Source organism: Sciurus vulgaris, assembly GCF_902686455.1.
Source record: "Sciurus vulgaris genome assembly, chromosome: 15".
NCBI classification, from domain to species: Eukaryota; Metazoa; Chordata; class Mammalia; order Rodentia; family Sciuridae; genus Sciurus; species Sciurus vulgaris.
Genome location: NC_136476.1, coordinates 65,075,628 through 65,081,524, shown reverse-complemented (window position 1 = coordinate 65,081,524; position 5,897 = coordinate 65,075,628).

Below are 5,897 nucleotides of genomic sequence, written 5' to 3'. Positions count from 1 at the left end.
AATAATGCTAGGCCACCTGATGATGCAGAGGGAGGGGGTGCTTCAGCGTGAAGCCCTGAAGGCCGGGGAGCATGCGCAAGGCCCCAGAGCACTGCCCCGCCCCAGTCCTACCAGATAGGCTGGGGCTTTCCTGCAGAACCGGCCATGGGTTCATTCATTCTTTTATTCACTCAACAAGCATTCATGGGCCCTCCTTTGGGGGTTGGGACTGTGCATATCCTTGGGACACAGACTCACAAGACCCCGCCCCTGCGTGGAGAGGCCGAAGGAGACAGGGATGCTGAGGACCACTGGAGTCCAACAAATACACGACAGTAGAGCACGGGGCAGGGAGGCCGGGACTGGGCGGAGAAGCTGCAGCAGCTTCGGGAGAAAGGAAGCCCTCCATCTGGGTCCTGAGAAGGGAGAAGTTCAACGAGGCAGGGAAGAGAAGGGAAAGAATATTCCCAGCAGAAAGGCGGCAGGCCTCAGGGCCTGGGGGACTGGAGGGCTTCGGGTATCCACTCAAGGAATGGGGACATGTGAGGGGTGAGCTGTGGCGGGGCTGGAGAGGGGAGCCGTGCCGGGAGGAAAAAGTCATGCAGTGTAGACAGAGGGCCAGAAACCCAGTCAGTTCTGACTGGTCAGCAGGTTAGAAAGGGCGGTGCCCAGGAATCTGTTTCACCAAGCTCTCAGGGGATCCTGGGGCTCAGCGTTGGCTCAGCAGGGGAATGGAGCACAGAGATGACACGCCCCATCTAAGGAGCATCTACTTTATGGCGGGCAGGCACCAGACCAAGTCCTTCATATGTCTTGCCTTATTTAGTCCTTGAAGGTGGCTCTGTCATTATCCCCACTTTATAGATGAGGAAACTGAGGCTCACCGAGGAGAAGTAACTTCCTGAGGGTATGAAGTTACTAAGGAGCAAATCTGAGATTACAACCGGAGGCCCCCACACTCAAAGGGCAGCTGTGATTTTTCACATGGGGGATGGAAAGGAACAACAGAGAACTTGCAAATTGTTTCTGGAAATAAGCAACAGAATCTGTTGACCTTGACATGTCTGGGAACGCAGCAAGGACAGGGGAGACCTGGAGATTCCAAGGTTGAGCAAAGGAGAGGGCAGAGACACCATTATCTAACAGGAGGACATCAGGAGGAGACTAGGAGATGAGACCTCCTATTGGGATTTGCAGAGTGTTTGAGAACATCAAAAAGGAAACCGCGCCCAGGAGACCCGGAAAACAAGGCTGTGATCTACCACTTAGAAGGTGGAATCAGGGGCTGGGAGATAGCTCAGTCGGTAGAGTGCTTGCCTTGTAAGCACAAGGCCCTGGGTTCGATCCCCAGCACCCCCCCACCCCCACCACAGGTATGCTGGACAAAGACCAAAAAGTATACCCAGCTCAATCACTGCAGAGTAGGATTGTCAACCATCAGGGGGACTTATCACAAGATTTGTGAGTGTTCACAGGAGGGGGCTCAGGTTGGGAACATTGAGGGGGCTCATGTTGGGAACATTGATCTTGCCATGAGCAACAGCGAGGGAGCCCAAGTCTTTGGAACTGGTCTTGTTCCTGCACAAACTTGGCCCTCACAAACTTGGCCCTGATGTGACCTCTTCCTGAATCTCAGAAAGAAAGGGGGCTGAGAAAGAAAGGGGGCTGAGACCGAATTCGCCCTGGTGGTAAATAGGTGACAGATCCATTAATAAAGCAGAGTTTCAGGCTTCTGAACTTCCCAAAGCCAGGTGTTGAGTTCCCCTGCTCTAAAGGGCAGAAAATGCTCCTTTGGTTCCTATTTGGGTAAAGCTGGACATAAATCATCCTTTGAAAGGGTGCAGAGGGTGCCTTTCCTTGTAGGACTCAAACCCTTTCCAAACAGGGCCTCATTAATCCTGGCAAACACAGGGAGAGACTGTGGGGACAGGTGGCACTTTCTGTACCGTTGGACAATTGAGGCCTGGCCTCCCATTTAAAGACAGGAGGGCTCCTGATGGACTTGTCTCAGCACCCTCCCTGCCCACCGCCTGCTAGCAAGGCTGCCCTGTGGGCTAGAGGCGAGCTGGAGGCGAGGAAGGGACGCGTTTGAACACACAAACGTGCAAATTATTGTAATGTGCACTTCCAACTCCAAAAGGGAAGGGGTTAAGAAAAGAAAGTTCAACAAACTCAACCAACAAGCACCCGAGTTTCCCTGGTCCCCTTGGGATGGTTTGGGAGTCGAGTTTGCTTTGTTGTTTTAAAGTTAAAGACAACATTAAAAAAAAAAAAAAAAAAAGGTACGAGGCGCCTTTGAAATGGAATTCATCCGATGTGCTCTCTCCCTTTCGTTTTAACAGAGGGCCAGGAAATACAAGCCGAGCGCAAAGAAAAGAGAAAGGCAGGCAAAGGGGAGAAAGGGGAAGCGCCGCCGGCGGAGCCGCGAGAGCCCGGCTTCCTACCCCGGAGCCCAGCGACCTGCCGCCGCGGCCGCGGGCTCGGAGCTTTTAAGGGTTTCTAATCCTGGAAGGCTGGCTGACATCACCCCGTTTCTTGTCGGCTGATGTTTCGTACAAGCCTCTCATTTCCTCAGTGTTTCGGAGCCGCCAATTACTGCCGCAATCTCGAGCGCTGTTTGCTCGGCCGCTGGCCCCGCGCCGGGAGCCTCGCTTCCCTGGCCGCTCGGCCCAGGCGGCGGGGGGCGGGCGGCAGGGGAGGGGGCCCTGGACCGGGCACTGAAGGCGAAGGGAGGGGTCCCCCTTAATTTTTTTTCATTGACTTCAGCACCATGTGATCAGGAAGTCTGGCCTCCCTCCATTTCCCCTCCCGACTAAAGGGAAACATTGTGTAGCAGCCGCCGCGGCCGCTGGTGGGATGGCCTTCGCTGCCTGACGTAGGGAGATAAAAATAACCGGCATATTTAAGGCAGGAGCAGGAATCCCGGCGCTCACACGCGGCCTGCTCAGTTCCCGAGGCGGCCCCGCGGCGCGGCCCGCGGGAGGCCCTGCGCTCAGCTGTGCGCACCCGGGGAGGGCCGCCGCTGACCCTGACCGCGACCTTGACCTTGGAACCTGCGCAGACCCAGGCGGGCCAGAGCCTCGCAGAACCCCTGGGTCAGCGGCAGCCTGGCGCAAGAGCGCTGGGCCGGGCCAGGGTTCTGTGCCCTGCCTCCCTAGAGATGCGAAGGGAGGATGCAGGGACAGAGAGGCTGGCCTGATGTCTGAGGTGGAGGATTCCGTTCGGGAATCTGTCTCTAGGGAAGGGGACAAGAAGCTGCCGCTAAAAATGCCGCCTGCTTCCAGCCATGCCCCCAATTCCATCACGCGACTGTCTGCACACGTTCTCAAACCAAGCACCCCTTCTCCAGCCCTTTTTCCAGTTGGAACTGCATATTGCAAAGATTTGCGAACATGTGGTGGGGCTGGAAACAAACAAGAAGCACTTACCAAGGCCAAACTCACCAAAGAAAGTGGAGAAAATCCAAGCAAAAATCTGGTTTCAGAAAATGTAGATTTTCCAGTAACATATTGTCCAGCCACCCCAACCAATGACCCTCGGGGCTCCCTCCAGCCACTTACCACCCCTACCACCTCTGACCTATCCAGGGACCCAGAAATTAGAAAAGGAGGAAGTGTTCCTTGTGTCCTAGATGAGCTCATATCCCTCATATCCCAGATCTCTGGAGCAAGAACCATTGTGAACCATACTTTACCCTGTCCAGGACTGATGTACTGCTATGTTCATGTCCGCTTGCCCTCAATGGAGGGTCTGTTATTCCTATTTTACACAAAGGGAAACTGAGGCTCAGGAAGATGAGGCGATGCTCACAACGCTTTCCCTAACACCCGTGGCCTCCCTCAGTGGCACTACAGTGTCATATTGACTTCTTATTCTGGAAGCCACCTCCCTTCTGTTCTTCCTCCTCCCTAAGGTAATGCCAAGCAAAAGCGATGGATGCTGACCTTTCCACTGACCTGTGCGATTTCAGTTTTGCCCTTGCTCTGGGCCACGAAGAAGTTTTTACTTCTAATCCATAGTGGGAAATCTCCCTGCCTTCCTATGTCTAAAGAAACAAGATGTTTCAAAATTTCTGGCAGAGCTTTTCACCTAAAAGCCAGATGTGCTGATGAAAAAGGAATGCACACACTCACCCCTCATTTATTTTGGTATTACAAAGATGACAAAGAGCTAGCTCTCTGGGTGGAAGGGGCAGAGAACTTTCGATTAAAGAGAGTTGGGAAATTAGCCACCTCTAAGGAAGGAGACTCTAGGATTTGGCATGGTTGGTTTTGCTGAATCTCCAGCACCCAGCACAATGCCTGATGATTAAAGTAGTCAATCCATAATGGTTGGACCAATGGACAGGCGGGGGTCGGGAAGGGAGGCACAGCATTTACAGGCAGCTCAGAAGAATGCATGCTGGCCATATCTTTATGCCTGTAGAAGCATGATTGCCTTTGGTCCTTACAGCAGCCCTGAGAGGTCGGTGTCAGAATTATCTCTCACAGGGAAATACAGAAATTGTGGAACAGAGAGTAACTTACCCAAAATAACAAAGCTTGGAAACATAAGCACAGAGCTTGAACCTAGGCACTCCGTTGCCAGAGCCCAGTTCTTAAGCACCAAGCTAAATCCCCAAAGGAGATCGATATGACATGGGAGAAAGGGACGCACCATTTACTGATGACCTCCTTGGTTCAAGTTCCAACTTGTTCCTGGAGAAGTAGATCAGGCACCCCAGGTTCCAGGACCTCAAAGAGGTCATCTTGGAAGCAGACTGGACCACAGGCTCCTTGAAGGCAGCCCCAGCCCTTCTCCATCTTTGTCTGTGTGGTCCCAGCATCGGCTCGCACTAGCATCTTGACTCGCCCCTCCTCACTCCCGGAAGCACTACCAACCCCAGCGCCATTGACTTCCTCCCTGTTCTTCCAACGGACATGGCGCAGACTTCAATAAAGCACCTGTCACACAATATCAGAGCTCCTTGTTACCTCTCTGATCTCCCGCTGGTCTGTAAGCACAGGAGGATAGAAATGGTGCCTCAGTTAGTAGAGATTCCTGGAAATGCAAGCCACTTGCTCTTTGCTGAATAATGAATGAATACAATACACTAGACCTCCTCTAGCTTCCCTATCAATATGGGCCTCTTACCACAATCACTCTTTTAAGGGGTGGGGGATACCAGGGATTGAACTTGGAGGCACTTAACCACTGAGTCACATCCCCAGCCCTTTTTATTTTTTATATGAGACAGAATCTCACTAAGTTGCTTAGAACCTGGCTAAGTTGCTGAGGCTGGCCTGGAACTCTCAATCCTCCTGCCTCAGCCTCCTGAGTCACTGGAATTACAGGTCTGTGCCACCGCACCCAGCCCACCCCGACTCTTGATTTTCTCCCTCAGCACCCCATTCCATTGCCCATGGAATTTTTCACGGCTTGTAAATTAATCTGTCTTCTTCTCCCCTCACGAACCCACAAACGCAGAAATCACCTCTGTGGCCCCACCGTAGTGTTCGCCACATCTACCAAAGTGCCACACACGTTGCAGACGCTCAGTCAACACTTGTGAAATAAATGAGTGAACGAATGAATGAGTGAATCAACACTCCTTGGAGCAAGTCCTACCTTTGTGTTTACAAGTTTATTCCAGAGTCAGTCATAACTGTGCAAAGACACTTGAAACAATGCCATCCCCAGATTGTATTCGTAAAGTAAGCGCTTTCTGTTTAGTGGCCACTTCAAATCCGAGACTCATCCATATTGATGATAGAAAGGACTTGAAAGGGGGGCTATTGAATGAGGCCCTTCTTCTCGCACAATGTAGGCTCTAGTGACCACTATCGTTAGTGCGGCACACAGACTCCCTTTATGCCCCTGTTTTCATTAGCTCGGGTAACTTGCCAAAGAGTGATCCTTTTGGGCTGAAATTTTCCATG